We start from the raw sequence: 11,260 nt of genomic DNA on the forward strand, positions 1-11,260 counted from the left end.
GCTCAGAGCTTGCTGGTTTAAAAAGCTCTACACCTAGGCGTAACCCTAACCCTAACCGTAACACTGGTCATTTAAATCAGCCTGGGTTTAGGAATTATCCCAAGGGAAAAGCTGTGGAGACAGCCATGTTGTGGCACTTTTGCGCTCCCCTTGGGATGCCTTTCACAGCTGCAGTGTGCTTGGAGCACAGGGCTTCCTGGTTTACAAAACCACAACTTTAGCCCAAACTGGAGGCTTCTTAATCCGCCTTCGTTTCGGGACGTCCCCAAGGAAAAAGCTGTGGAGGCAGGCATGTTGAGGCACTTCTGCGCTCTTCTTGGGTAGTCCTTCGCAGCTGCTGTGTTCTTGGAACTCAGGGCTTTCTGGTTAAAAGAACACTAACCCTAGGCCTAACTCAAACCTTAAGCCTAGGAAGGAAAATCAGCCTATGATTCGGGATGGTCTCATGGAAATAGCAGTGGAGGCAGCCAAGTTGTGTCACTTTTGCGCTCCCCTTGGGATGCCTTTAACAGCTGCAGTGTGCCTGGAGCACAGGGCTTCCTGGTTTTAAAAGTCCTAGGCCTAAGCCTAACATTAATCCTAGGAAGGTAAATCAGCCGGGTATTAGGGTTCTTCCTAAGGAAAAAGCTGTGAAAGCAGCCATGTTGTGGCACTTCTGCGCTCCCTTTGGGATGCCTTTGGCAGATGCAGTAAGCCTGGAACCCAGGGCTTTCTGCTTAAAAAAATCCTTGCCCTTCGCTGAGCCCTAACCCTAACCCAAGGAAGATAAATCAGCCTAGGTATAGGGATGGTGCCAAGGAAAAAGCTGTGAAAGCTGCCATGTTGTTGTACTTTTGTACTCCCTTTGGGATGCCTTTCACAGCTGCCGTGTGCCTGGAGCTCAGGGCTTCCTGGTGTAAAAAACCATGTCCCTAGCTGAGACTGGAGGCAGGTAATTCAGCCTAGGCTTAACAATGGTGCCAATGAAAACGTGTGGAGGCAGCCATTTTCTGGCACTTTTGTACTCCCCTTGGGATGCCTTTCACAGCTGTTGTGTGTCTGGAGCACAGGGCTTCCTGGTTTAAAAGACCATGTCCCTAGCTGAGACTGGAGGCAGGTAATTCAGCCTAGGCTTAGCAATGGTGCCAATGAAAAGGTGTGGAGGCAGCCATTTTCTGGCACTTTTGTGCTCCCCTTGGGATGCCTTTCGCAGCTGCCGTGTGCCTGGAGCTCAGAGCTTGCTGGTTTAAAAAGCTCTACACCTAGGTGTAACCCTTACCCTAACCGTAACACTGGTCATTTAAATCAGCCTGGGTTTAGGAATTATCCCAAGGGAAAAGCTGTGGAGACAGCCATGTTGTGGCACTTTTGCGCTCCCCTTGGGATGCCTTTCACAACTTCAGTGTGCTTGGAGCACAGGGCTTCCTGGTTTAAAAAGCCACAACTTTAGCCCAAACTGGAGGCTTCTAAATCAGCCTTCGTTTCGGGACGTCCCCAAGGAAAAAGCTGTGGAGGCAGGCATGTTGAGGCACTTCTGCGCTCTTCTTGGGTAGTCCTTTTCAGCTGCTGTGTTCTTGGAACTCAGGGCTTTCTGGTTAAAAGAACACTAACCCTAGGCCTAACTCAAACCTTAAGCCTAGGAAGGAAAATCAGCCTATGATTCGGGATGGTCTCATGGAAATAGCAGTGGAGACAGCCAAGTTGTGTCACTTTTGCGCTCCCCTTGGGATGCCTTTAACAGCTGCAGTGTGCCTAGAGAACAGGGCTTCCTGGTTTTAAAAGTCCTAGGCCTAAGCCTAACAGTAACCCTAGGAAGGTAAATCAGCCGGGTATTAGGGTTCTTCCTAAGGAAAAAGCTGTGAAAGCAGCCATGTTGTGGCACTTCTGCGCTCCCTTTGGGATGCCTTTGGCAGATGCATTAAGCCTGGAACTCAGGGCCTCCTGGTTAAAAAAATCCTAGCCCTTGGCTGAGCCGTAACCCTAACCCTAGGCAGATAAATCAGCCTAGGTATAGGGATGGTGCCAAGGAAAAAGCTGTGAAAGCTGCCATGTTGTTGCACTTTTGTACTCCCCTTGGGATGCCTTTCACAGCTGTCGTGTGCGTGGAGCTCAGGGCTTCCTGGTTTAAAAAACCATGTCCCTAGCTGAGACTGGAGGCAGGTGATTCAGCCTAGGCTTAGCAATGGTGCCAATGAAAACGTGTGGAGGCAGCCATTTCCTGGCACTTCTGTGCTCCCCTTGGGATGCCTTTCGCAGCTGCCGTGTGCCTGGAGCTCAGAGCTAGCTGGTTCAAAAAGCTCTACACCTAGGTGTAACCCTAACCCTAACCGTAACACTGGCCATTTAAATCAGCCTGGGTTTAGGAATTATCCCAAGGGAAAAGCTGTGGAGACAGCCAAGTTGTGTCACTTTTGTGCTCCCCTTGGGATGCCTTTAACAGCTGCAGTGTGCCTGGAGCACAGGGCTTCCTGGTTTTAAAAGTCCTAGGCCTAAGCCTAACAGTAACCCTAGGAAGGTAAATCAGCCGGGTATTAGGGTTCTTCCTAAGGAAAAAGCTGTGAAAGCAGCCATGTTGTGGACCTTCTGCGCTCCCTTTGGGATGCCTTTGGCAGATGCAGTAAGCCTGGAACTCAGGGCTTTCTGGTTAAAAAAATCCTTGCCCTTGGCTGAGCCCTAACCCTAACCCAAGGCAGATAAATCAGCCTAGGTATAGGGATGGTGCCAAGGAAAAAGCTGTGAAAGCTGCCATGTTGTTGTACTTTTGTACTCCCTTTGGGATGCCTTTCACAGCTGCCATGTGCTTGGAGCTCAGGGCTTCCTGGTTTAAAAAACCATGTCCCTAGCTGAGACTGGAGGCAGGTGATTCAGCCTAGGCTTAGCAATGGTGCCAATGAAAACGTGTGGAGGCAGCCCTTTTCAGGCACTTTTGTACTCCCCTTGGGATGCCTTTCACAGCTTTCGTGTGCTTGGAGCTCAGGGCTTCCTGGTTTAAAAAACCATGTCCCTAGCTGAGACTGGAGGCAGGTAATTCAGCCTGGGCTTATCAATGGTGCCAATGAAAACGTGTGGAGGCAGCCATTTTCTGGCACTTTTGTGCTCCCCTTGGGATGCCTTTCGCAGCTGCCGTGTGCCTGGAGCTCAGAGCTTGCTGGTTTAAAAAGCTCTACACCTAGGCGTAACCCTAACCCTAACCGTAACACTGGTCATTTAAATCAGCCTGGGTTTAGGAATTATCCCAAGGGAAAAGCTGTGGAGACAGCCATGTTGTGGCACTTTTGCGCTCCCCTTGGGATGCCTTTCACAGCTGCAGTGTGCTTGGAGCACAGGGCTTCCTGGTTTACAAAACCACAACTTTAGCCCACACTGGAGGCTTCTAAATCAGCCTTCGTTTCGGGACGTCCCCAAGGAAAAAGCTGTGGAGGCAGGCATGTTGAGGCACTTCTGCGCTCTTCTTGGGTAGTCCTTTGCAGCTGCTGTGTTCTTGGAACTCAGGGCTTTCTGGTTAAAAGAACACTAACCCTAGGCCTAACTCAAACCTTAAGCCTAGGAAGGAAAATCAGCCTATGATTCGGGATGGTCTCATGGAAATAGCAGTGGAGGCAGCCAAGTTGTGTCACTTTTGTGCTCCCCTTGGGATGCCTTTAACAGCTGCAGTGTGCCTAGAGAACAGGGCTTGCTGGTTTTAAAAGTCCTAGGCCTAAGCCTAACAGTAACCCTAGGAAGGTAAATCAGCCGGGTATTAGGGTTCTTCCTAAGGAAAAAGCTGTGAAAGCAGCCATGTTGTGGCACTTCTGCGCTCCCTTTGGGATGCCTTTGGCAGATGCAGTAAGCCTGGAACTCAGGGCTTCCTGGTTAAAAAAATCCTAGCCCTTGGCTGAGCCCTAACCCTAAACCAAGGCAGATAAATCAGCCTAGGTATAGGGATGGTGCCAAGGAAAAAGCTGTGAAAGCTGCCATGTTGTTGCACTTTTGTACTCCCCTTGGGATGCCTTTCACAGCTGCCATGTGCCTGGAGCTCAGGGCTTCCTGGTTTAAAAAACCATGTCCCTAGCTGAGACTGGAGGCAGGTGATTCAGCCTAGGCTTAGCAATGGTGCCAATGAAAACGTGTGGAGGCAGCCATTTCCTGGCACTTTTGTGCTCCCCTTGGGATGCCTTTCGCAGCTGCCGTGTGCCTGGAGCTCAGAGCTTGCTGGTTCGAATAGCTCTACACCTAGGCGTAAACCTAACCCTAACCGTAATACTGGTCATTTAAATCAGCCTGGGTTTAGGAATTATCCCAAGGGAAAAGCTGTGGAGACAGCTATGTTGTGGCACTTTTGCGCTCCCCTTGGGATGCCTTTCACAGCTGCAGTGTGCTTGGAGCACAGGGCTTCCTGGTTTACAAAACCACAACTTTAGCCCAAACTGGAGGCTTCTAAATCAGCCTTCGTTTCGGGACGTCCCCAAGGAAAAAGCTGTGGAGGCAGGCATGTTGAGGCACTTCTGCGCTCTTCTTGGGTAGTCCTTCGCAGCTGCTGTGTTCTTGGAACTCAGGGCTTTCTGGTTAAAAGAACACTAACCCTAGGCCTAACTCAAACCTTAAGCCTAGGAAGGAAAATCAGCCTATGATTCGGGATGGTCTCATGGAAATAGCAGTGGAGGCAGCCAAGTTGTGTCACTTTTGCGCTCCCCTTGGGATGCCTTTAACAGCTGCAGTGTGCCTGGAGCACAGGGCTTCCTGGTTTTAAAAGTCCTAGGCCTAAGCCTAACAGTAACCCTAGGAAGGTAAATCAGCTGGGTATTAGGGTTCTTCCTAAGGAAAAAGCTGTGAAAGCAGCCATGTTGTGGCACTTCTGCGCTCCCTTTGGGATGCCTTTGGCAGATGCAGTAAGCCTGGAACTCAGGGCTTTCTGGTTAAAAAAATCCTTGCCCTTGGCTGAGCCCTAACTCTAACCCAAGGCAGATAAATCAGCGTAGGTATAGGGATGGTGCCAAGGAAAAAGCTGTGAAAGCTGCCATGTTGTTGCACTTTTGTACTCCCTTTGGGATGCCTTTCACAGCTCCTGTATGCCTGGAGCTCAGGGCTTCCTGGTTTAAAAAACCATGTCCCTAGCTGAGACTGGAGGCAGGTAATGCAGCCTAGGCTTAGCAATGGTGCCAATGAAAACGTGTGGAGGCAGCCATTTTCTGGCACTTTTGTGCTCCCCTTGGGATGCCTTTCGCAGCTGCCGTGTGCCTGGAGCTCAGAGCTTGCTGGTTTAAAAAGCTCTACACCTAGGCGTAACCCTAACCCTGACCGTAACACTGGTCATTTAAATCAGCCTGGGTTTAGGAATTATCCCAAGGGAAAAGCTGTGGAGACAGCCATGTTGTGGCACTTTTGCGCTCCCCTTGGGATGCCTTTCACAGCTGCAGTGTGCTTGGAGCTCAGGGCTTCCTGGTTTAAAAAACCATGTCCCTAGCTGAGACTGGACGCAGGTAATTCAGCCTAGGCTTAGCAATGGTGCCAATGAAAACGTGTGGAGGCAGCCATTTTCTGGCACTTTTGTGCTCCCCTTGGGATGCCTTTCGCAGCTGCCGTGTGCCTGGAGCTCAGAGCTTGCTGGTTTAAAAAGCTCTACACTTAGGCGTAACCCTAACTCTAACCGTAACACTGTTCATTTAAATCAGCCTGGGTTTAGGAATTATCCCAAGGGAAAAGCTGTGGAGACAGCCATGTTGTGGCACTTTTGCGCTCCTCTTTGGATGCCTTTCACAGCTGCAGTGTGCTTGGAGCACAGGGCTTCCTGGTTTAAAAAACCACAACTTTAGCCCAAACTGGAGGCTTCTAAATCAGCCTTCGTTTCGGGACGTCCCCAAGGAAAAAGCTGTGGAGGCAGGCATGTTGAGGCACTTCTGCGCTCTTCTTGTGTAGTCCTTTGCAGCTGCTGTGTTCTTGGAACTCAGGGCTTTCTGGTTAAAAGAACACTAACCCTAGGCCTAACTCAAACCTTAAGCCTAGGAAGGAAAATCAGCCTATGATTCGGGATGGTCTCATGGAAATAGCAGTGGAGGCAGCCAAGTTGTGTCACTTTTGCGCTCCCCTTGGGATGCCTTTAACAGCTGCAGTGTGCCTGGAGCACAGGGCTTCCTGGTTTTAAAAGTCCTAGGCCTAAGCCTAACAGTAACCCTAGGAAGGTAAATCAGCCGGGTATTAGGGTTCTTCCTAAGGAAAAAGCTGTGAAAGCAGCCATGTTGTGGACCTTCTGCGCTCCCTTTGGGATGCCTTTGGCAGATGCAGTAAGCCTGGAACTCAGGGCTTTCTGGTTAAAAAAATCCTTGCCCTTGGCTGAGCCCTAACCCTAACCCAAGGCAGATAAATCAGCCTAGGTATAGGGATGGTGCCAAGGAAAAAGCTGTGAAAGCTGCCATGTTGTTGCACTTTTGTACTCCCTTTGGGATGCCTTTCACAGCACCTGTATGCCTGGAGCTCAGGGCTTCCTGGTTTAAAAAACCATGTCCCTAGCTGAGACTAGAGGCAGGTAATTCAGACTAGGCTTATCAATGGTGCCAATGAAAACGTGTGGAGGCAGCCCTTTTCAGGCACTTTTGTACTCCCCTTGGGATGCCTTTCACAGCTTTCGTGTGCTTGGAGCTCAGGGCTTCCTGGTTTAAAAGACCATGTCCCTAGCTGAGACTGGAGGCAGGTAATTCAGCCTAGGCTTAGCAATGGTGCCAATGAAAACGTGTGGAGGCAGCCATTTTCTGGCACTTTTGTGCTCCCCTTGGGATGCCTTTCGCAGCTGCCGTGTGCCTGGAGCTCAGAGCTTGCTGGTTTAAAAAGCTCTACACCTAGGCGTAACCCTAACCCTAACCGTAACACTGGTCATTTAAATCAGCCTGGGTTTAGGAATTATCCCAAGGGAAAAGCTGTGGAGACAGCCATGTTGTGGCACTTTTGCGCTCCCCTTGGGATGCCTTTCACAGCTGCAGTGTGCTTGGAGCACAGGGCTTCCTGGTTTAAAAAACCACAACTTTAGCCCAAACTGGAGGCTTCTAAATCAGCCTGCGTTTCGGGACGTCCCCAAGGAAAAAGCTGTGGAGGCAGGCATGTTGAGGCACTTCTGCGCTCTTCTTGGGTAGTCCTTTGCAGCTGCTGTGTTCTTGGAACTCAGGGCTTTCTGGTTAAAAGAACACTAACCCTAGGCCTAACTCAAACCTTAAGCCTAGGAAGGAAAATCAGCCTATGATTCGGGATGGTCTCATGGAAATAGCAGTGGAGGCAGCCAAGTTGTGTCACTTTTGCACTCCCCTTGGGATGCCTTTTACAGCTGCAGTGTGCCTAGAGAACAGGGCTTCCTGGTTTTAAAAGTCCTAGGCCTAAGCCTAACAGTAACCCTAGGAAGGTAAATCAGCTGGGTATTAGGGTTCTTCCTAAGGAAAAAGCTGTGAAAGCAGCCATGTTGTAGCACTTCTGCGCTCCCTTTGGGATGCCTTTGGCAGATGCAGTAAGCCTGGAACTCAGGGCTTCCTGCTTAAAAAAATCCTAGCCCTAGGCTGAGCCCTAACCCTAACCCTAGGCAGATCAATCAGCCTAGGTATAGGGATGGTGCCAAGGAAAAAGCTGTGAAAGCTGCCATGTTGTTGCACTTTTGTACTCCCCTTGGGATGCCTTTCACAGCTGCAGTGTGCCTGGAGCTCAGGGCTTCCTGGTTTAAAAATCCATGTCCCTAGCTGAGACTGGGGGCAGGTAATGCAGCCTAGGCTTAGCAATGGTGCCAATGAAAACGTGTGGAGGCAGCCATTTTCTGGCACTTTTGTGCTCCCCTTGGGATGCCTTTCGCAGCTGCCGTGTGCCTGGAGCTCAGAGCTTGCTGGTTTAAAAAGCTCTACACCTAGGCGCAACCCTAACCCTGACCGTAACACTGGTCATTTAAATCAGCCTGGGTTTAGGAATTATCCCAAGGGAAAAGCTGTGGAGACAGCCATGTTGTGGCACTTTTGCGCTCCCCTTGGGATGCCTTTCACAGCTGCAGTGTGTTTGGAGCTCAGGGCTTCCTGGTTTAAAAAACCATGTCCCTAGCTGAGACTGGAGGCAGGTAATTCAGCCTAGGCTTAGCAATGGTGCCAATGAAAACGTGTGGAGGCAGCCATTTTCTGGCACTTTTGTGCTCCCCTTGGGATGCCTTTCGCAGCTGCCGTGTGCCTGGAGCTCAGAGCTTGCTGGTTTAAAAAGCTCTAAACTTAGGCGTAACCCTAACCCTGACGGTAACACTGGTCATTTAAATCAGCCTGGATTTAGGAATTATCCCAAGGGAAAAGTTGTGGACACAGCCATGTTGTGGCACTTTTGCGCTCCCCTTGGGATGCCTTTCACAGCTGCAGTGTGCTTGGAGCACAGGGCTTCCTGGTTTAAAAACCACAACTTTAGCCCAAACTGGAGGCTTCTAAATCAGCCTTCGTTTCGGGACGTCCCCAAGGAAAAAGCTGTGGAGGCAGGCATGTTGAGGCACTTCTGCGCTCTTCTTGGGTAGTCCTTCGCAGCTGCTGTGTTCTTGGAACTCAGGGCTTTCTGGTTAAAAGAACACTAACCCTAGGCCTAACTCAAACCTTAAGCCTAGGAAGGAAAATCAGCCTATGATTCGGGATGGTCTCATGGAAATAGCAGTGGAGGCAGCTAAGTTGTGTCACTTTTGCGCTCCCCTTGGGATGCCTTTAACAGCTGCAGTGTGCCTGGAGAACAGGGCTTCCTGGTTTTAAAACTCCTAGGCCTAAGCCAAACAGTAACCTTAGGAAGGTAAATCAGCCGGGTATTAGGGTTCTTCCTAAGGAAAAAGCTGTGAAAGCAGCCATGTTGTGGCACTTCTGCGCTCCCTTTGGGATGCCTTTGGCAGATGCAGTAAGCCTGGAACTCAGGGCTTCCTGGTTTTAAAAAATCCTAGCCCTTGGCTGAGCCCTAACCCTAACTCTAGGCAGATAAATCAGCCTAGGTTTAGGGATGGTGCCAAGGAAAAAGCTGTGAAAGCTGCCATGTTGTTGCACTTTTGTACTCCCCTTGGGATGCCTTTCACAGCTGCCAAGTGCCTGGAGCTCAGGGCTTCCTGGTTTAAAAATCCATGTCCCTAGCTGAGACTGGAGGCAGGTGATTCAGCCTAGGCTTAGCAATGCTGCCAATGAAAACGTGTGGAGGCAGCCATTTTCTGGCACTTTTGTGCACCCCTTGGGATGCCTTTCGCAGCTGCCGTGTGCCTGGAGCTCAGAGCTTGCTGGTTTAAAAAGCTCTACACCTAGGCGTAACCTTAACCCTAACCGTAACACTGGTCATTTAAATCAGCTTGGGTTTAGGAATTATCCCAAGGGAAAAGCTGTGGAGACAGCCATGTTGTGGCACTTTTGCACTCCCCTTGGGATGCCTTTCACAGCTGCAGTGTGCTTGGAGCACAGGGCTTCCTGGTTTACAAAACCACAACTTTAGCCCAAACTGGAGGCTTCTAAATCAGCCTTCGTTTCGGGACGTCCCCAAGGAAAAAGCTGTGGAGGCAGGCATGTTGAGGCACTTCTGCGCTCTTCTTGGGTAGTCCTTCGCAGCTGCTGTGTTCTTGGAACTCAGGGCTTTCTGGTTAAAAGAACACTAACCCTAGGCCTAACTCAAACTATAAGCCTAGGAAGGAAAATCAGCCTATGATTCGGGATGGTCTCATGGAAATAGCAGTGGAGGCAGCCAAGTTGTGTCACTTTTGCGCTCCCCTTGGGATGCCTTTCACAGCTGCAGTGTGCCTGGAGCACAGGGCTTCCTGGTTTTAAAAGTCCTAGGCCTAAGCCTAACAGTAACCCTAGGAAGGTAAATCAGCCGGGTATTAGGGTTCTTCCTAAGGAAAAAGCTGTGAAAGCAGCCATGTTGTGGACCTTCTGCGCTCCCTTTGGGATGCCTTTGGCAGATGCAGTAAGCCTGGAACTCAGGGCTTTCTGGTTAAAAAAATCCTAGCCCTAGGCTGAGCCCTAACCCTAACCCTAGGCAGATAAATCAGCCTAGGTATAGGGATGGTGCCAAGGAAAAAGCTGTGAAAGCTGCCATGTTGTTGCACTTTTGTACTCCCCTTGGGATGCCTTTCACAGCTGCCGTGTGCCTGGAGCTCAGGGCTTCCTGGTTTAAAAATCCATGTCCCTAGCTGAGATTGGATGCAGGTAATTCAGCCTAGGCTTAGCAATGCTGCCAATGAAAACGTGTGGAGGCAGCCATTTTCTGGCACTTTTGTGCTCCCCTTGGGATGCCTTTCGCAGCTGCCGTGTGCCTGGAGCTCAGAGCTTGCTGGTTTAAAAAGCTCTACACCTAGGCATAACCCTAACCCTGACCGTAACACTGGTCATTTAAATCAGCCTGGGTTTAGGAATTATCCCAAGGGAAACGCTGTGGACACAGCCATGTTTTGGCACTTTTGCGCTCCCCTTGGGATGCCTTTCACAGCTGCAGTGTGTCTGGAGCACAGGGCTTCCTGGTTTAAAAAACCATGTCCCTAGGTGAGACTGGAGGCAGGTAATTCAGCCCAGGCTTAGCAATGGTGCCAATGAAAACGTGTGGAGGCAGCCATTTTCTGGCACTTTTGTGCTCCCCTTGGGATGCCTTTCGCAGCTGCCGTGTGCCTGGAGCTCAGAGCTTGCTGGTTTAAAAAGCTCTACACTTAGGCGTAACCCTAACCCTGACCGTAACACTGGTCATTTAAATCAGCCTGGATTTAGGAATTTTCCCAAGGGAAAAGCTGTGGACACAGCCATGTTGTGGCACTTTTGCGCTCCCCTTGGGATGCCTTTCACAGCTGCAGTGTGCCTGGAGAACAGGGCTTCCTGGTTTTAAAAGTCCTAGGCCTAAGCCTAACAGTAACCCTAGGAAGGTAAATCAGCCGGGTATTAGGGTTCTTCCTAAGGAAAAAGCTGTGAAAGCAGCCATGTTGTGGCACTTCTGCGCTCCCTTTGGGTTGCCTTTGGCAGATGCAGTAAGCCTGGAACTCAGGGCTTCCTGCTTAAAAAAATCCTAGCCCTAGGCTGAGCCCTAACCCTAACCCTAGGCAGATAAATCAGCCTAGGTATAGGGATGGTGCCAAGGAAAAAGCTGTGAAAGCTGCCATGTTGTTGCACTTTTGTACTCCCCTTGGGATGCCTTTCACAGCTGTCGTGTGCTTGGAGCTCAGGGCTTCCTGGTTTAAAAAACCATGTCCCTAGCTGAGACTGGAGGCAGGTAATTCAGCCTAGGCTTAGCAATGGTGCCAATGAAAACGTGTGGAGGCAGCCATTTTCTGGCACTTTTGTGCTCCCCTTGGGATGCC

The sequence above is a fragment of the Ammospiza nelsoni genome, unplaced genomic scaffold (genome assembly GCF_027579445.1).
Source record: "Ammospiza nelsoni isolate bAmmNel1 unplaced genomic scaffold, bAmmNel1.pri scaffold_51, whole genome shotgun sequence".
Taxonomy (NCBI): domain Eukaryota; kingdom Metazoa; phylum Chordata; class Aves; order Passeriformes; family Passerellidae; genus Ammospiza; species Ammospiza nelsoni.